Source organism: Prorops nasuta, unplaced genomic scaffold (assembly GCF_024137725.1).
Source record: "Prorops nasuta isolate Cenicafe-Biocafe unplaced genomic scaffold, Cenicafe_Pnas_1.2 PNAS00002, whole genome shotgun sequence".
Taxonomy (NCBI): Eukaryota; Metazoa; Arthropoda; class Insecta; order Hymenoptera; family Bethylidae; genus Prorops; species Prorops nasuta.
The window spans coordinates 8,711,201-8,731,265 of NW_027116799.1; the positions used below are offsets into that span (position 1 = coordinate 8,711,201).

At 44.5% G+C, this 20,065-nt stretch overlaps 1 protein-coding gene across 2 annotated transcripts in view; it reads right to left on the reverse strand.

Moving 5' to 3' along the window:
• The window catches only part of LOC136774923 (zinc finger protein 608-like), a 122,375-nt gene that overhangs the window by 88,670 nt on the left and 13,640 nt on the right, over positions 1 to 20,065 (reverse strand). The window contains exon 1 of one of the 2 annotated variants that reach the window (XM_066729404.1): positions 3,437 to 4,027. The exons of the other annotated variant lie outside the window; for it this stretch is intronic. The gene's annotated coding sequence lies outside the window, so the exon portion shown is untranslated. Of the gene's footprint in view, positions 1 to 3,436; positions 4,028 to 20,065 lie in introns of those variants that run through there. 2 annotated transcript variants of the gene reach the window in all.

Here is a 20,065-nt window from a genome sequence, read left to right on the forward strand (position 1 = left end):
GGGTAAACAGTGAAACGTCTCTTGCAGCCAGTACGAGTGGCCATCAACATTAAATGAATAATAAAGGGAACGCGCGCGAGCCATGTCAGAGCTCTCGGCGTTTATGGTCTCAGTGTCCTCTCTCTGTCGCGCACACACATACATGCACGAGAACCGTTGATGCGACGCACGCGCGTGCACCATCTATAAAAACTAGTCAACATGCCACCAACACACTCTCGCCGCAGCTTTTTCGCCGTACATCGTCGAATAAAGCTTTATCCCCCATAAATTTACTTCTACCGACCAACGTGCCAGTCATTTTCCATTTTTCATCCCGTTGGAATAATTATTTTCTCGTGCAAAAACCGGCGATTCACTCGACGCCTGAAATTCGATAAATTTCGCGGAGGTTCCCTCCGTGCGTGCGTGCGGTCTCGTCTGCTGCGCTCCTGCAATTATTATTCGCCATTCGAAAGCCCGAGAACGCGGAAAGCCAGGCTAAAAACACGTTCATTGTATACAGCTTTAATCAGTCTATACCGTTTCTCCATTATCAAGTTATAACCGAAGCAACGGAAGAAAAGCTGAGAAAAGTTTCCACCCGAGATCGAATATTGCAATTTCATCGAGCTAGAACCTATACGTCTGAATTTGCCGGAAATTATAAATGGAGGAAAATGGAAAATGGAAAATGGCTTCCCTGAATTTTCACGCCAATGTAAGATCCAACCTTTTCCGCGCGCAGAATAAAGTTTCTCCTTAGTTTTACTCTGTGTGAAATATTCGGTCAGTTTTCGAGATTCTTTCCTCGTCGTACCTTTGTGTTTACCAATTTCTCTCGAGTAAGCGAGTAAAAGCGATGAGAGAGCAGGTATAAACGTATATTTAGAAATAAGCATGTGTGTGTATACATATATATATATATATATAGATACTATAAACGATCGTCGTGGCTGGAGGAAACAACCGGAAATGAAGCGTTCGGTTTAATCAATCTCCACTTCCCGCTCATTATTTAATCATTACCAGGATCAATTATCAATTTTATCGTCTCTCGGGCTATAGCTTGTAGTCCGCGCTCGAATATTTCTCTTCCTACACTCGACTCGCCTCGATTATGTCAGAGCTTGTCCCTCCAATTCAATCCCCCCTTCTCTTTTCACTTTAGTTCTATTCCGAAGGGAAATTACAGCGTTTCTGTTTGGGATTTTGGTTATTTCCAATGACGAGCCACGTCGTCTTCGTCCTCGTTGCTGGTCCGAGGCTCTCGCGAGAAGGCTTCGTTACGAGCGTAATTCAGCAATTATATACGTGGGTTCGTTATAACCGATTATTATATCGCGGGAGAAGCGCATCGAGTTATCACGATCGACGATTGTTTTCGGCCGAGGCTCGTTATCGAATCGTTAACTTCCGGTCGGAGCATCGCCAAGTGCGGGAAAACTTTGCTCGAACTATTCGAGCGGCCAGCAGCAGCAGAACGAGAGAGTGGCGAAACTTTTGCCTTGAATTCCATTTGCAGAAACGTCGGAACAAGAGAAACGGTTTTCGCGAATTTGGCAAAATTAGCGAAAGCTCGGCTGCGTAAGCTCTGCTAAGGAGAGTGATTCTCTTGTTTATTTGCATCGATGGGAGAAAGTCTGCGCACGAAGGGGGGGGGGGGGGAGGGGGGATAACGGTAGAGAATAGTCGGTGCTTCCAACCGGTTGGAAGAAGCGAATATGCAACGAGCATCGAGTATTGCATAGCAGAGAGAGAGAGAGAGGTAAGTCCGCGTAATGAACCAGTTAAGCGGAGCGATATGTCAAGCTGCAATTACACGGTAGCGCGACTCCATCTGTCACGAGAGATCGGTAAGAATGTAGGCTAATGATTTATCATAACAACAAGATAACAACGCGCCAGTTACAAATCAGCGAGTGATGAAAAGCCGGTGGCTTGTTTATTAACACCCAGCTAATAAGAAAATTACTACCAGTCCTCCATAAATCGACCAGTCGTAGCACTGACAATCGGATCGCGTTTCTACCCAAAGAGAACTCGATAAATCCTTTTAACGAGTATAATGCTGACTGGATCGGATAGCTCTCCATTATGTTATTCCTCGGTATATACTTGTTTAATATTCAAACTAACGCTTTACGGTTCTTCCTAAGTATATGTATATATATATATATACATACATACGTGCATGCACGCATACTTCGATAAGCGAGTGGATATTACCGGTTGAGAAACGGCGCGTTTCTAGCTAGGTTGCTATATATATAGTCTCTCAACACCTGGGTAAACGAGGCAGAGGAAAGCAGAAAAGTTTGATGAGTGTCAATAAAGTTCCGGGAGAGTCCGGATGGTTGGATGGAGTTGGGCTGGATGCATGCAGAGGGCCACTGCGCTGTATGCTTCGTCATAACTCGGGAGACTATTATGTTATGGGGGCGCAGATGTGCCAAGCCACCATTGATCCTATTACTTTCATCCCGCAACGCCAATCTACGCTACGAGTCTTCTGGACTCGTCATCGATTTATCCCGTAGCGTCAACGGAATCGCCATCCAGTTCGACAAAAGCCACGCACGCGGTAAGAGGGATCGAGACCGATGCTCGTTCCATTAACAATCACCCCCTCCCCCCTCCCTCTATCCCTTATTCGCTACTGCCCCATGTATCATCCAACTAATCCATGCTATTCGGAAAGTATACGATATATAAGGAGAATTTCGTCGACGATTCCTAATAACTCTTAATTAAATATCGCTGCATTTCTCGCTCCCCTCTCTTCATTGTTGAAACAAGCTTTTCTCGCACACCGAACAAAGTCTTTCAACCGAGACATCGACGAAGCTTTGCTGAAAAATATCAGTTGCGCGACAGCCCCTCGATCTTCTTTCCTCTCGGGCTGAAATAGATTTGTTTTCGTTGCTTTTACGGGGGATAAGTTTCGTAACGATACAAAATTATAAACAATAATAATGGAAGTATTATCGTGTTGCGAAGTACTTTGATTCTTTCGATAAATATCTTACGTTTATCAAGATATTCTCAGTTGTTTCAGAGTTGCGCGAAAAGCTTCTAAACTCTTCTAAAGCATAGTTTTCGGGGAACGAAAACAATGGAATACATCGGAGAAACAACATTGAGAGAATCGAACGACGCGAGCGAGAGAGCGGGTTTGTTTATTTTCAGACCGAATGTCAACAAACGCGAAGAAACGCGTTTCGTGGAACGAGATTTGACTGGAAGTTTTTATTTCAGGAATGTGCCAAAGTATCGTTGCGCGTCGGGGTAGGATTGTTGACGCGAGAATAATAGGGAGGGGATTCTCGAGTGTAATTTCTTCGAAGGGGGGAGGAGAGGTTGAGAGGATAGGTTCTTAATGGAGTATAAACTTGGAGGGGGGTAGAATATAGGGGGTAAGCGAAGGGGAGAAAAATAAGAAAGCGCTCAGTAATACCTATCGTCAGTCCGAATGAAAAAGAGCTGCGAGCGGAAAGAAGTTTATCCAGCACGTATATCCAGGTTTAGGTATCCTTTGTCCACGAGGTAATCCAACGTGGAGGGTCGTGCAATGGCGCCGAGTGAGAAGAGGGCACGAAAATTTGGTCAACGTTTGTTTTGGGACGCGCTTGCGCCTGGCTTGGGCGCCGATGCCTCATCCGACACGATCGTTCAAGAAATCCTCCGCTCTTTCCGTTTCTCTCTCTCTCTCTCTCTCTCTCTCTCTCTCTCTCTCTCCTGGCTGGCTCGCCTCAACGACGGGACGCCGAGGAAAAAAGACGCTAATAAGAGCTACGTGACACGTCACTTGACCAAGTGTAGTGCCACCGGCACACACACTCACACACACACACACACACGAAAACACTGGCGAACGTAACACACTCGACAGACACAAGCTCACCGGGTGTAACACGAGTAGCTACCAACACGAGCGTTCTCACCGATTAACGTTACGCACCAACACACGCTTCCCCACTGGCTCTACACTACTGCGCACTCCTCCTGCGCGCAGAGACGGTTACTGGCGTTACTGCTACTATCCACGTGAAAACTCATCCTCCTCCCATTGGCGCTTCTCCGAAAAATTATCCGACCACGGTAAAACCCGTTTGAAAGAATCTCTCCAATCCTCCTCCTCCTCAAATAAACACTCTTTCCTCACTATTTCAATCTCAACTGGCCTCTTCTCTGTCTCGAGAGAATTCTCACCGGCGAATTTCACGCTGCGATAATGAAAAAAATTCTGCTTCTCTCGAATACTCGCGCGTGTTTACCGTCCATTAAGATTAACACCCCCTCCCTCCACTTTGGTATTTCTAATAAGCAACTGTGCATCGGCGGTTGGTCGTTGCTCGTTTCAAGGGGAAATCCGAGAATTCGCCGTGGAACCCGATTAATCACGACTCGGTTTTTTTAACGAGCAAAATCACTGGGCGTGAAGAGGTCTCGCCGAGAAAGATCCATGGTCAAATAACGCTCGGCACTATACCGGTTTCTCAGTGGATCACGCGGAAACAGGCCACTGCTGCGCGAGTTATCGAAAGAAAATAGTAGTAGTTGCTTTTTGCTAATGTGCACTCTGAAGCGCGCGAGGAAAAGTAGACGTTTTAACGATGAGAGCTTGGCGCAAAACTATCGAGCCATGAAACTTGGCATTAAAGTTAAGCGCGTTTAAAGGGGATCGTCTAATATTAATGCAGCTATTCGCCGACTTGCGAAATTCCGTGCGCGCGTTTTTACTACTGGACAGTGAGAGGCGTGTGCTTTCTTTTTTTCTCTCATTCCTCGTCTTCCTCTTCTTCAGGATTATTTGGATTTAATAATAAGGCGTTTCTGGTAAAAGAGTGGACAGAGCGTTTGTTACTTGGGAATTAAAGTCGTTCTTAATACGATCCTCGTAAAAGGCTCGGCACAGCACGGCATCGACGACCCGACCGCTTGGCGTTTACTGAGCCATCCAAGTTTCCCCCACCCCGACCCCCTGCCTACCCAATACGGCCTGCCATAGGCGTACCATCCGGTGGGCTGCACTTTTACAAACCTGCTTCGCTCTGCCACGCTATATAAATCTCACCTCGAGTCTCTCTTCCTAAATAGACGTTTTCAATCCTTCGCAATTTATACATCTACATGTATATATAAACCTCATCCCACCAACTGATAAACGCGCGATCCGATAATCCACCATTCGAGGTAATTTTATCCACAGCCCAGATTCTTCTCGATAACGATAAATTAAATGCCATTCCTAATCAAGTAATCTCTTGGAGATTCTATTAGCTTGCCATTACATCCAATTAATATTAATATCGTGTCATCGTTAATTCATCGAGCATCGTTCTCTCCGTGCATTATTAGAAAGACAAATATTTTCCCGGTTGGAAAAAAAAGTCTCTCTCGCGCTGAGCAATGATTTCAAGCAACATCTACACGTTGTTTGGTCCTCGTGCTCGAGCATTAATAATTAATGTCGTATCTAGGTAAACATTGCTACAACGATTAAACCTCTAATAGCGACATATTTTGAATTTGCATCAATGAGAGATCGGAATCTATTATAGTTATTGATGTTAACTTGGCCTTTCGCTCGAGAAGCCAAACTTGTCCACATTGTGTAAACAGCTGCAAAGATTGGACCTTGGACCCCGGCGCGATTGAAAGAAAACTCTGATTTAGCAGTATTGCGTCGATTTTCGTTTATCGCAGCAACAATATATCTTCGGCATGTATCGCTGAGCTATTTTTGACTCGTGACACTCCAAGATCACCGCTCGATGATAATCGACGATTTTCATCGTCAGCAAAAACACGCGAACGCAGCTTGACACTCGACAAAAAAAAAAAACAATCACAATAGTATTGAAAACTAATAAAACAGATAACTCCCTCGATAACAACACTGACAACTTTGTCAATAAATAGTCTTCTCGGAATCCCATTCAGACATTCTCTCTCTCTCTCTCCCAGTATCTATATATATATATATATATATATTTCCAAAACACTGTTCGATCTTTTCGCTCGTTTCGTCGCAAGAAAGAAATAAACCACGAATGCTGCAAGTAGGCAAAAACCCTCCGATAGAATGTGCAGATTTTACAGCCAGGAAATTTTGTATTGTTGAAACTTTGAGTGGAAGAAACGTGGGGACAGAGTGTTATCGATGCCAATAAGTATAGTCGGGGGGAGTGGGGGGAAATTGATTTTGATCGCGCATCTAGGAAGAAGCAGAGAGGTTCGTCGTCGAGTTGCAATATCGAGCACAAGCGCTGCTCTTCCCGCTGCTTCTTCACAACATTTTTCCAATTGGTGTATATAATACGCGTGACGATTCCCCGCGATAAATCATTGCCGCGTTCGGCGCGCGTCACAGCTTTGTTCTCTGCCTTTCCTTCATTTTACTCGCAGCTTCCCTCGCGCTCTTTGCTTATTGACACTGCGACTCTGCGAATTAACGCTGTAACGGAGCTCCTGCTTGTCGAATAAACGAACGGGCTGCTTTACGATTACTCGCTCGGCCGTTTATAGTTGACCATCTACCGAGATTAAAGTTCATTATCGCGCTATTAAAAGTTTCCGTTTAAATAAGTTGGCGGTTATCGTGATCGTCCCTCTCGCTCTATATATATATATATATATGTATATATCTTATGGAGAAATAAGGAGAAGAAAGAGTAGAGAGAGAGAGAGAGAGAGAGAAGGATGGGAAAACAACGATTATGTAATTACCGCGTTTTATTCTGACCATTTGCCACTGGAAGGCCCCTTTTTTGTCCAATCCAGCAATTCTCAATGAGCTCGATTAATTCGACGCTTATGTCAGCTTTGTACCGCCGTAGTTTTGTCTTTCTTTGGTTCGTAAAGTTTTTTGGACCTTGGACCCTCCGGATCTACCTGTTTCGTGCTCGGAGCGAAATGAAGCTTGACGCTCGTATATACTATACATATATATATATATATATATATGTATACTCTCTTGGCTCTGGTCTATTGTATCGCCTACCGTAGACCGCTCTCTTTCCATCCTGCCACATAAATTACTCCATCTCGCTTTAGACTAGTTCCCCCCAGTCCCTACTTTTTTCAACATCGGAAACCTTCTCTAATACGGCCCCCGATTCTTCTTATTTTTTCTCTTTCTCGAGTTTACACCAATTTCTCAAACCATTGCTTTTCGTGTCGAAAATTTCATTCGTTCCATCTCCTATATATAATATTAAACATTCCACCTAGACTCTACTCACTCTTTTGTTCTTCCTCGAGCCTCTCTCGTTTTGCCATAAATTTCTATTAATCAACCTCGAACAGACTTCTTAATACCGATTCTTGTTATTTTTTACAAATTTTCTTCTTTCTCAGTTCGTGTAGCAATTTCTCGAACCATTACTTTTCATATACAAAGTTTCTTTCATTCTATTTCCTATAATATTAAACATTCCATCTAGACACCCCCCCCCCCCTGATTTTTTCTTCCTCGAGTCTTTCTCATTTGGCCATAAACTTCTTTTAACACTCCATTCCTCCTCTCTGTCTCTCCGAACTCTGTGCCCGTATCTCTCGCCCCCCCCCCCCTACTCATCGTCCTTCGTTCCGGCAAGTTTGCTTCCTGCCGGTTCTCGTCGTTCTCCTCCCCCCCCCCCCCCCCCCCCACCTTACCAGCCCAGCCGACCAGCGCCTTACCAACGTTTCGCGCCTGCTCATCTTTCAGAAAATCAGACCAGGAATGCCGTGTGCAAAATAAAAGCAGAACAATATTCAGCGGAGCAACCGCGCGTGCTGGAAAGCGCGATCCTTCTAAATTAACTCGTTAATTCCATTAATTCCCTGAATTTTTTTCCTCCCATCAACTCTATCGCAGTATCCTAAAAGTAGCGTTACAGTCTGGGAACAGGTGGAACTATTTTCCAATAATTCTCTTAATATCTTGAATTTAATTGTTGGAGGGGGGAGGGTGGCAGTTAGAAATCAGTGTTAATAGAAATTCGATAAAATTATTTGGATTGACTCTGGAGGATTTGTTCGATGCAGAATCTTTCGCAGAGTTGACGTTTTATCGGTTAGGAATAATTTATAGCGGATAGATGGTATCTCGTGACAGAGAGATAGCACAACGACGGACGAAATTCAGCTGGAAAACGACAGTTTTCCAACCGAGTATCCTATATATATGATGCGGTGTTGCCCCCCCCCCCCCCTCCGCAGATTTTAATGACGAATGCAATTTGCTGCATTACTCGACCGATACATGCACGCGCGCTCGCTTTTTACACTCGGCTAAATGGCACTCGTAATTATATCTGATCGTGCGGACAATACGTGATACGATTGAATTGCACGATACACCGACGAGGAGGATTATAATACCACTATACAAATACTTTATGTACGTCGTGATCGATAAATTTGATCGTTAAGGCGGCGCGTTATTCGATCAGCGACGACGGGCCGAATAAAAGCCAGCAATTGTAATTATATCGCCAAATTGCCAATCGTTTCACGCTGGCGTATAAAATAAAACTATCGCTCTCCCGATTCCCAAAGACATCGTTAAATTCGATAAAAGCGATCGCTCGAAAGTATAAACCGCTGGACACGGATCGGGACAAGAAATCCTGCAATGAGAGGAAAAAGAACCAACCGTAATCCCGTTAACGGGCATTTGACAGATATCGTAAAGCTTTATTGCGGGATGAGAGTGTATATACATATTACAAGGGAGATTAATATCGAGTTGCAAAAAAGCATAAATTTCGACGGACCATCGGGGGATCGTGAGAGATGACGATTAACCTTGTTATTTTTACAGCATCGGCTCTGTACTACAGTCATAACTATATATATATATCGATAAGATTGAGGGGACAGAGTGTCGAATTTTGCATTTTCCTCGGTCGTATATAAGAGTATAAATATTTCTCGCGTATCCTGCCTCACGGGTGAATCCTTCTCGCTAATTGTGCAGTTAATCGTTACGCTCGAGCGATCGAGGCAACTTTTATGTTCGAGCATTGTCGGCGTTGCGTGATTATGCAAGCGCGATTATTGGCTTTGCGGGATAGCTTTGGTATTCGCGCGAAGGTTCCTTACTTATATGGCAAAATTGTATTATTTTTCCTCGCCATGAAAGCGGATCATTTACGAGTAGCCTCGCCGGGTACGGCTTGTCCTCTGTAATTTAATCGTGAGAACAGGTGAAGCCTGCGGATGGTCGCGCTCAGAACGAACCAGACCATACGGAGCCGAGTGCATATTTCATTGGTCCGATCGCTCGGCAAACACCTATATATATACATAGTGTACTGCATGCGCTTTTAAGTATATTCTTCTAAGCTATTTTCATTTCTGCATTGGACTTTATATATATATATATATATATATTGTTTTCCTGTCCCAAAACCCATTACAGAGACACTCGTTTGTATACCTGAAAATTTATCGCTTTCCTTAACGACGATTGCTCCGCCAGACACCGAACGCCAGCTTTGTTTTGAGCAAAGCAGAATAAGAAAATGAAAAAAATAGACTCGGCGATAAGAAAGGCTGTTAAAGCTCGTGCATTGTACGATGTTCGAGATAAGGGCGAATATGCGGGAAGGAAAAATTGATAACACATATAGGAGCGTCATTGAGAAGCATAATGAGGAATCTTTTGCAACGCGTTAATTGCGTCTGAATTATCATTTTAATTAAAGAGATAACTATAAATCCGCGAAACTGTGTAATATCCCAGCAGAGCGGTATTCGATGCTCGCCACAGTGAAAATGGAGGAAGAGCGAACGCGTGCATTAAACGATATCGCAGTGACACAAATTACCCGCAACAATACCGTTCTTCCTCCTCTTATTCTGCCAAACTAATAATTATAAGTTTGCTCCACTGCACGTTCTATCTATTCATATATATGTATACTCTCATAGTAATGCAATTTGTTCATTATCGGGCAAAAAGAAGCGAGCTATTGGACGAATTTGAGCACCGTATGTTCAATTTGCGAAATTAAAGAGAGACGGTTCGCTATTCTGTTTCATGTACATTACTCGTCCTCTTCTGTGTGCATGCATGTATATATATATATATATATATATATATATGTAACTCGAGAGAGAAAAAGAGGTCCTCTTTTTGTTTTGGAGAATTATTCAAATGGAATATAGAGATAACGCAATACGTTGGTACATAGCCGTTAGCTAAATCCCAACGATAAAAGATAAAAAAGAAGCAGAAAGAAAGAAATTAAAAGGAAAAACTCCAATGGTGTTTCTCCCGATAAAACTGCATCTCCCTTATTCCGCGATACAATGCTGGCATTTCGAAAGTGAAATGAATGCTCGCGGAGCTCCTTCGGACGGACTCGAAACGGTACAAAAGTTTCAACGGAATGGTCCGGCGGGGGAGCAACAAAAAAAAAACGGTTGTTCAAAGCCACGTTCCTGATGGACGGAAAAATCGATTTTCACCGGCGTACATTATTTCCTCCCGTGTGCGCTGGCTGATATATATCCGATCTCTCGAGTTAAGAATACTCGGGACGCGATAGTCGAGGCGAGTGTGGGTTGGCCCGGAGCTTGGAAAAGTTTTAAAAATCCAGATGACGTCATCGACTGGATATCGACGCGGAAAGAAGAAACTGGCGACTCTCTCGCGCCCTACGAGAATTTTTTATTTTTGCCGAACGGTCGAAGGAGACGAAGAGTGCGTGACGTCATATAAGAACGTACCGCGAGAGGAGAAAGAGCGCGCGGTACATTATGTGCGTGTGTGTGTGTACAAGGCTGAGGAACATTTTCCGGATCATCCGCGGATCAGAATCGAATATCCAACTGTATTGCTTATACTAAGGAGAGGGGGGGGGGGGGGGGGAGGGTATCGGTAAAGCTTTGTCGGTCGCGTATCGCGCGAGCGAGCCGGAATCGTCGTTGTTGGACATGAATAATTTATCAGGAATATTGTAGCCGCACACCGGGACAGCTGCTGTCAGTGGCCAATTACGGCGAGCGCATAAAACAAATAAATCCCCGGGTCCAGCCAAGTCCGATCGCGCATAAATTAAGAGCGCGCGCGCAACGTGCCCTCCGCGAAGACTCGACCCTCTTTGTATCTCTGTAATTAGATAGGCCAGCAGCAAAGACACACCGATTCCCATCTCTCTCTCTCTCTCTGCAAAACGATTTTATTTTATACTCTACTTGTGGCGAAGATTCGTCTCAGCCGGTGGTCGTCGCTTAAGAAATCTTCTTCTTCTTCTTCTTCTTCTTCAGCCTCCTCTTCTTCGTTCGACCGAAGCGAGGTTTCGAGCCAACGTTGCTCGCTTCCATTCTTGCAAGATGGATCGCTTGGAATAGAATTTTCTTCGACGTGTGTTTTTATAAAGTTGGCAAAGTGCTCCATAAGCTATATAAATTCTAGCGCAAAAGTCGGGCCTTGGAGGTGGCGGTTCCAGCGAAGAGACGCGATAAATGATTTATGAAGATTGTTAAATGTTTACCGAGCAGAGATCTTGTTGTGGTTTATCGATTTTCGTGTAGGAGACGGTGTAAATGTGACAAATCGTCCGTTAAACGAGATTACGTATCAGACTGCTGTGATCGCACGAGTTGCCAGTCTCGAGCGGCAAATGCCACGCCATGCGAGCCAAGGAAGGCAACCCAGGCCAGGTCAGATTATCTCTCTTGCTTCTCTACACTGTACTATATATATATAGTACAGGTACTTTGACCAAAAAGCCTCGGTAAACGTCCATTGTAGCGATTGTAGGGTGGCCAAGAAGCAGACATCGGACCAACTATATATATATATATATATATACCATCCCTTATTGCCCTCCTCCGGAGAACCTTGGCAAAAATTCCTCGCGTCTTCCACGACGCGCAAACATGCAAAACGATCTTTCCAATGCTGCGCGTAGCATAAATCGATACCGATCGACGTTCTCACTTTCCTCTTGTACCCACTTCGAGTCACTTCCTATTATCAAACGTTAATCTCCATTTTGAGATCCTTTAAACCCACCGCAAACCCTTTCCCATACACCGAGAGCCGAGGAACCACGCACAAAAGACCCTCCCCCCTCCCCTTGCTCTCACTAACGATTCGTCATTGCTCAAATATCCACGATATCCTTCGCTTGAAATTTTTCAAACGACTGCCAAGGATGCAAGACTAAATATATATATATATATATATATATGTATCGAAGAGTCTTCTTGCTGCTTGTATATGAAGCGCCGAAGATAAATTGCACGCGGACGTACACACAGCGAGAATTGATTTGGATAGATCGGAGGATAAATTTGGCGATACCCGAAGGAGCTGGTTGGGATAAAAACAATTTGGCATTTGAATCAAAAGCAGCGAAAATAGTTGAATAAAAAATGGTTGGGCCAACGGATATAGCCTTGGCGTGTCCGAGTAACGAGAATCCAATAATGGTTCTTATCGAGCAGTGTCACTGTGGCAAATATAATTACTCGTCCGAGTTTCGTTCGGCAGTGCAAAAATGAATCCCGTCTTGTTTAGTCATAAAGGCTGGCAGACTACATGGATTTATCCCGAGCGAGAACCGGTTTTACAATATTATTGCCTATACTCTTCAAGATTAATAGACGTACTACCTACGGTAGGAATAATCCTCTTTCTTATACCTCTATTAACGCGAGCAACGATATTGCTGTTTGTTCCCGGTGACGCCCAGTTTTCGCCTATAGAAAAATTTTTACCCAAAGACTCTTTCTCGCTCCCACAGCCATTGTTAAGTGGGTACTTTCAATTTTTACTCATCCCAATTCACCGTTTTACCACTTGGACGTTAGCCTCGTTCATCACGTTTTTTTTCTATGCTTTTTACACACGGCTAACTCGACTCTATTCTCTCTCTCTCTCTCTCTCTCTCTCTCTCTCTCTCGGTTAATCTTAATAGCGTTTTTATATACCATGCTCATATTTTTCTTTCTTTTTAAAATAAAACTTGTTTTTCTTCGGGCCAGAGTATAATAAAATTAAGGTGACGATGTCTGGTGGAAAAAGTAGGTGAAGACAGAGTTAATAAGGAAAGTTGTGAGAACGTGTTAGCTCGAATATATATAGAGAGGAGGGGTGGGGGGAGTCTTGCTCCCTGGACAGCAGATAGGACATTTTGTCTTTGCTAGAGGAATCGCGTGCAAATTGCGTTCTTAGTCCGAAGGAGAGAGCTTGTGTGGCGCTTATGAGGCTGAAGCAAGCCGCCAGTTGAGACACGGAAAAATTATTGTCCCTGCGGCAGTATTCGGGCAATACGCATGAGCAAGAGAAAAGTTTCTTCTCAATCTTAATTTATGTTATCATTGAAGCCACTGAATTTAGAGGAGGATGGTACAGATTTCATTTAGATTCTCCATCTCCAAATATAATTTTCTATGGAACAAAACGAAATATTTTTAAAAAAGTCGTGACATTTCGACATAGTAAATTTCTCCAATTTTATTCAAATTTTTCCAAATTTTAATTAAGATAGAACATGCTCTATGGTTCAATCACCCTACTCTGACATAAAATTTGGAAAAATTTAGCCATGTCGAAATGTCAGGAAGTCTGCCAAAATATTTCATTTCGAACTGTAGAAAATCATTTTTAGCAATCTATAAACCATTGACAAAATTTTTACTTTCCTCCTCTAGATTCAATCTTTAAAATGGCAATACATAAACGAAGACTGAGAAAAGATTTTCCTTTGCTCGCGCGTCGTATGTATTACTCGAATACTGGCGCGTGGACAATAATTTGTCCGCTTTGCAACTGTCGGCTAGCTTCAGCCTGATGTGGCGCTTAATCGATCCGAGTTAATGGCAGACGATGTAACGGGTCGTGATCCCGGGATGCTCGTAAAGCAATAAGCTGAGAAAACATAATTAAAGGGCGTCTCGAGGAACGAGCCTGATTTTTCCATATGTCGATATATAATGATGATCAACTCGATTATCTCCTTCCTCAACGTCGTATTACCGAGACTCTCTTCGAATCTCAAAGGTGTTAATCATTTTTCCACCGTGGCCGCGCACATGTACACCCCTCGCACCAGTCTATACAGCTCCTCGACATTTCTCCAAAAGCAAACGAAAAAGATTCCAAGAACAAACACCAATTTCTTCGATCGCTCTGCGCGATTATTTTATATCCCGCGATAAACGCAAGGTAAAAAGGTATATATATATAAGGTTTATTGAAAAATTGATAGATTTTGCGTAATATTATTACAGGGTATTAAAAGAGTTTTGCGCAACGCTAATAACTCTTAAGCTCGTGTAACAAATTATCGCTATAGATTATATACATGTATCTATATACGCAGTAATAATAGGTGCACGAGAGTGGAAGGATCGTTTGATGAAACGCGTCGAATGGAATTTGTTGAAAGCATATCGTATCAGTGTTTGATGAAATATTGCAAAGCTAGAATGAGAGAGAGAGAGAGAGAGAGAGAATGTTTATTGGAGCGCTAAGACACGTTTCTGGTGGATGGATGGAAGATATGGCTGGGTTTTTGAAAGGGCGGCTGCCAAAGGCGAGGATCCTCTTCCGGCCCTGGCCGCTCGCCTTTCCTTTCATTGGCTTTCGGGCCCGGTTTTCTACCTGGCCTCGGTATAATCCAGGACAAGTACAGCGTCGAGCAAAAGTCCCTTCTTGGTCGTCAATTGCACGGTAACTCGTGCCATGTTTCGTGCAGCTCTCTTCGATTACTGTGATTATCGCGCGTACCGCACACACACGCACATGCTCTCGATCGCCCTCCTACAACTCCATACGGACCCACTACACGGACTACCGCTTTTCTTATTCAACGCCATTTCCCGTTTCCAGCTCGTGCGCGTCCCAGGAAGTCGTTCCCCGAAGCACTGCTCTGTGCCTTTCTTCTTTCCTTTATTCTCCATTAACGTTGCTTCTTTCTGCTATGTATATATATATATATATGTGTGTGTCAATTATTTACTGCACAATGTCCACCAAAACAGCTCGTTTCGGTCATCCTCGTTTCTATATTCTATATTCTATATTCTATATATATATATATATATATATATATATATATATATATTGCAGAGATACGGAAGAACCCTACCCAACCATCCAAAGCGGTTTATTCATAGACCAATCGATAGCATCCTACGTCGGAGAGATGTTATCGATATATCGTTAACCGAATCGATCCATTAATTTAATTGAGAGGCTATTTTGAGAGTTTGAGAAATAAAGCAGAGGCAGCCGAGAGGATCGGTCGATAATGGTCCGAGTGTAACTGTTGGAATGGTGCCTATTACGGACAATGAAATTCTTCTCACGCAGAATATTCTCGGGAGTCGAAAAAGTTGGTAATTGACTTGGCAGGCATGGACAGAGAGAGAGAGAGAGAGAGAGAGAGAGAGAGTTTAAAGTTCCGGAGAAGGCTCATGTATATAAAGTTGGATACAAAGTGAGTAGCGCTGATTGTAGCAGCTGGAAACAACGTAACTTCCATGTAAATGAAGTGCTCGATGGACGAGCAGTGATAAACTTCAGGGTCGAACGACTTTTCCGAGAAAAAGAAGAAAGTCGAAAAGGCGAACTCTAGAGAGAGAGAGAGAGAGAGAGAGAGAGAGAGAGAGAGAGATTGGAGAAAAGCTCGAGAGAAGACAACGGCGAAGGAGATAATCAGTCGTTTTTCTTATCCGAAGGTTCGCTGCGAGGCAACAAACCTTAACCTTTGCCGGAGCACAAAGTTGCAATTTCAGGTTGGCGATTAAACCGGTTGCTATGATGCAAACCGTGCCAAGAACGAGTATGAGCTTTCCGAAGCGAGATAGCCGGGGCAAAAAAGTGCCAACTCAGGAATAAATAAGGAACAACACGGGCAAAAAGAAAGAACCGATTGAAAGAAATAACTCCCATGAATAATTGAACACGCGAGACTCGACGAGAGCTAAATGGAAAGCATGTAAATCACATGCGTATACTGTGTATATGCACGTGTGTGTGCGTACCTATTTCTCTCTGTATACGTGCGGAGAGTATCGCAATGGGTCAGTGGTGGTGTGCTATATCTATCGTTCGCAGCTTAGATTATATAGTTCGGCAGGTATAAGTGCGTAGTTTAGTCCGCACCTTATCGTTCGTCAATAAAAGCCTCTACACAGCTGGGTTATAGCTGCCATAATGTCATTACGAACGGTTCGATGGGTATTATCTTTTATTCTTAGCGATTCAACCGACCCGAGTGCGATCCCTCTATTATTCTTCCTGGCTTGTAACGCTACGAGCAAATCGCCGGCTAGCGTGTAACTCTCTCGTAAAATACAAAACGAGCGCGATACCTGCATGGGCTTAACGTTACACTCCTGTGTACTTGGCGTCCCCCAACGCCCCTCTCGCCTGTCCTCCGATAAAAGCAGATTCACCTCTTTCCTACCCACCCCCCACCCCCGCCCCTGTCTCTCGATCGTCCGCCTAATACGCCATCCATCCTGATGCTCGCGCGTTTCATTTCGAACCTGTGCACGATAAAACGTTATTTCCGTGTGTATCATTGTAGTACGAGAGTTGGAGTAAATTTTTGGATGGCTCGTTTGTATCGCTACGACAATTGTGTGTGTATGGAGGATGGGATTATTGGGAGGTGTTGCAGGTAATGTTATTGGAGCGACGAAAGAGGGCATCATCTTGGGATATCGCGCAAGGACAACGGGAGCGACGGAGAGTGCGAGGTAATAATGCTGCACAGCCTTGTTGCGTGCTTCTATATATGTGTATATATATATATATATATATGGGAGCACCGAGGCATGCACTGTACGCGCGTATTATTGTTCGCCTCGGGCTCGATAGACCGGCACTCGGCAGCCAAGTCAGGCTACAGTCACCTGCCTATTAAGGAACTCGAGAGATTCCTCGGTGCCTTGTAGTACGCGCTTCTTGTTCGGTCTCCACCCCCCCCCCTTCATTTCCCCTCGTACACGCACACGCACCGAGAACTGGACGAATCTCCCGGTAGTAGCAGCATTGTTGCCATAATCGGGTACTTTCCGGCTCCCACCACCGCCCCAAACTCCTATATCAACGCGGGGTTTGGAGTCGTGGTGGGGGTGAGAAAGTAGCCGAATCTGGCAACAATCCCCACTGCATCGTTCCTCCACCTCGATGCTTCTCTCCGTCACTCCGCTGTCTTCGGTGCTTCGCAGCTAGTTTCTCGCCTTCCCTCGGAATCCTTGCAACAAATTCCCCGGGATTTCATAGGATCGAATGATTTTGCAGGAGAAAAGTGGAAGGCGCGTTTGGCCGAGTGTAATGGAGAAAAGGTGTTTCCGGCGAGAAGAAGCAGAGGCGTCATGGCTGTTGGCGCTTCGGAATTACAGCGGTTACTTTCGCCGTCGATATAGCAGCGCCGCAATGTCCCAGTGGGAGGAAAATTAAGACGCGATCAATCGAGCGAGTCGTAAATCAATTTTACGACTCTGGCGCGCGGCAACGTGTTGAATCTGTTAGGTAAGCGCGGCGAGCGAGCGAGCGAGCGCAGGACGCAGAGTCCTCGCGTTTCGCGGGAAGGACGCGAAACGTCGAGAGAGTTAGAACGAATATAGAGCTCTGGGGCCGATATAAAAGAGAGCAGGTCCGCTCGCGTAACTTTCAGTCAGCGTAAATAAAATAGGCGGGGAGTGGACAGCTCGCGCTCCTTACTTTCGGAATATATTGATTTTAATTTACAACGGCCGAGCGCGGAACGAATAATCGCATAAAAGGTAAATTACCGTAACACTCTAAGAAACTATTGGAAATAATTGTAAAGTCGACTCGCGTTGCTCCGGTGTGTCTGTATACACTCGCGTGTCGTAGAATGTATCGCGAGTGCGTAATGAGCGACCACCCAATATATATATAGACATAAAGCAATATAAGCTCGAACACGATCGACCCCCACGACCACGTATTCCAGCCCGTGTAAATTTATTGTTTTTCACCGGTCGAAAATTTCAAACAAAAGCATATATATATATATATATATATATATATATATATATATATAATTGCGTGGATACTCGTCTTTTATCATTTTCCTCTTAAAATGAAAAGCTAAAATTAAAACTAGTCGAGGTTTAATTTCGTTTCGATGTACGCCGTTAAAAACATTTAGCTTTCACCCGTGTAGAGCCACTATTCCAATTTAGCAGCGCATTGTTTTCATAAAATCCATCGCGAGAGAGAGAGAGAGAGGATCGTTTGGAAAGGACGCGAGTGACAGGAATCGAGACAAATACGAGGGGCTCGAATACATTCGAGGGGAATTTTCTATCGAATAGACGGTAAACAAGCGAGTAAACCCGGAACACACGACTACGCTAGATTTTTATTCCCTCGCTCGCTCGCTCTGTCTCTGTCTCTCGAGAAATTGATGCGTAGCGCCATATCGAGTCATCATCCAGCATCGTTAGCCACTGTTGAAGCCACGGCCGAGTCCAACATGTATATATATATATATATATATGGCGTAACACGTGTGCGCGCCTCGACAATATATATACGGGTATACAGGCTCGCGCAATATCGTGCATATACGCATCGTAATGCGAGAAACAATGTAACTTGGTCGAGTATGTCGCGCAATTAGCGTTTACGTGCGGTCGTGCCGATGAACACGACAAACAGGCAAACCCTGAAAAGCACGAAAACTCTAAAGAGAAAATATTGCATTGAGGAATTACCAGTTGAGACGCGTTAAAAGGTACAAAATGGAAATAACCCAGCTGCGTAATAACGCAGGTGAAAGAAACGAGAGCGTGGAAAAGACTGGCTGGGAGAGGGTAAAAATGTAATTTAACGAATGACAAAGTTCCAGCCAAGAAGGAAAGTAATGAGATAAGAGTGAGAGAGGAGGAGGAGGCGTGGGGAAAGATCCAATTGATAAAGGAAAATGAGAAGAGGAAGGAAAATTAAATGTAGCATCGAAGCTTGGAGAGAGATGGAAGCTCTGATACAAAAGCTACTAAAAGTTTGAGAAAGAAAAAAAGGAGAGGAGAAAAAAAGAGAGCAGTGTAATGAATGGGAATTGTGTTTGAGTGATGAAAGGATGTTGAAGGAAAAGAAAAAGCAGAGCGAGGAAGAGACGGAACTGGGGAGAAGGATGATGGCGGGGGGGGGGGGGAGGGGGGGGTTCGAATACACGTGTGTCGGCTTGCCAGCGCTTATATTTGAATCGCGTTGATGCAATGTGTTAGCTACTGCGAGCCCCATCTGTAATTCTGCTTTTCCATCTCCCGCAGTGGCTTCTGCATGTAGGTGACTGGCTGAACGCAGTGTGTGTGTGTACGCGCGCGCACTCGTTCAACGGAGAGCGAGAGAGAGAGAGAGAGAGACGGAGCAGGAAGGGGAGCCTGTCAGCGCGAGAGAATTCGAGTTTGGTGAAGGATAAAATCTGACGAGGACAAGCGAGACAGAGAGAGAGAGAGAGAGAGAGAGAGAGAGCTAGGGAGTAGTGGTGGGGGGAGACGAGTCGAATAAAGTTCGCTTATCGTGGTTTTACGTGGAGCGAGGCAGGATGAAGATGGACAGAATGGCTTCCTGGTGTACGAGGGTAAAGAACGGGTATAACTTGTCGATATGAGAGAGAGAGAGAGAGAGAGAGAGTTTGTAGAGTCATAGAACAGTGCAGCACGGGCAGAAGGACAGAGTTTGTAGTCTGTTGCGAGGCTAAGAGAGAGAGAGAGGGAAGGATTTTATACGCGATGCGGACAGGCTGACACGATACAGTGGAGCGAGACGGAGGCCGATAAAGCAGACAGCTGCCGCTCCGACGACGCGACGCGACGCGACGCCACGGGCAAATAACGCAGTTGCGATGAGGACGGCTCTATAGCGGTAGCAGCCTTCCTGACAGAGACACCGAATTACATCGAGTCGAACAGGGATGTGCCACCATGCCAACGGCCACTGTTACGAGAGAGAGAGAGAGAGAGAGAGAGGATTACACTCTCGTGCGAGAAGGACCGCTCCGTGGAACAAAATCAACTCGAAACGTCTCCGATGTGTGGAAGGGAGCGTGTGTGTTGGAGGGGGGCTACCGGGGAGAGATTAATATGACACAGC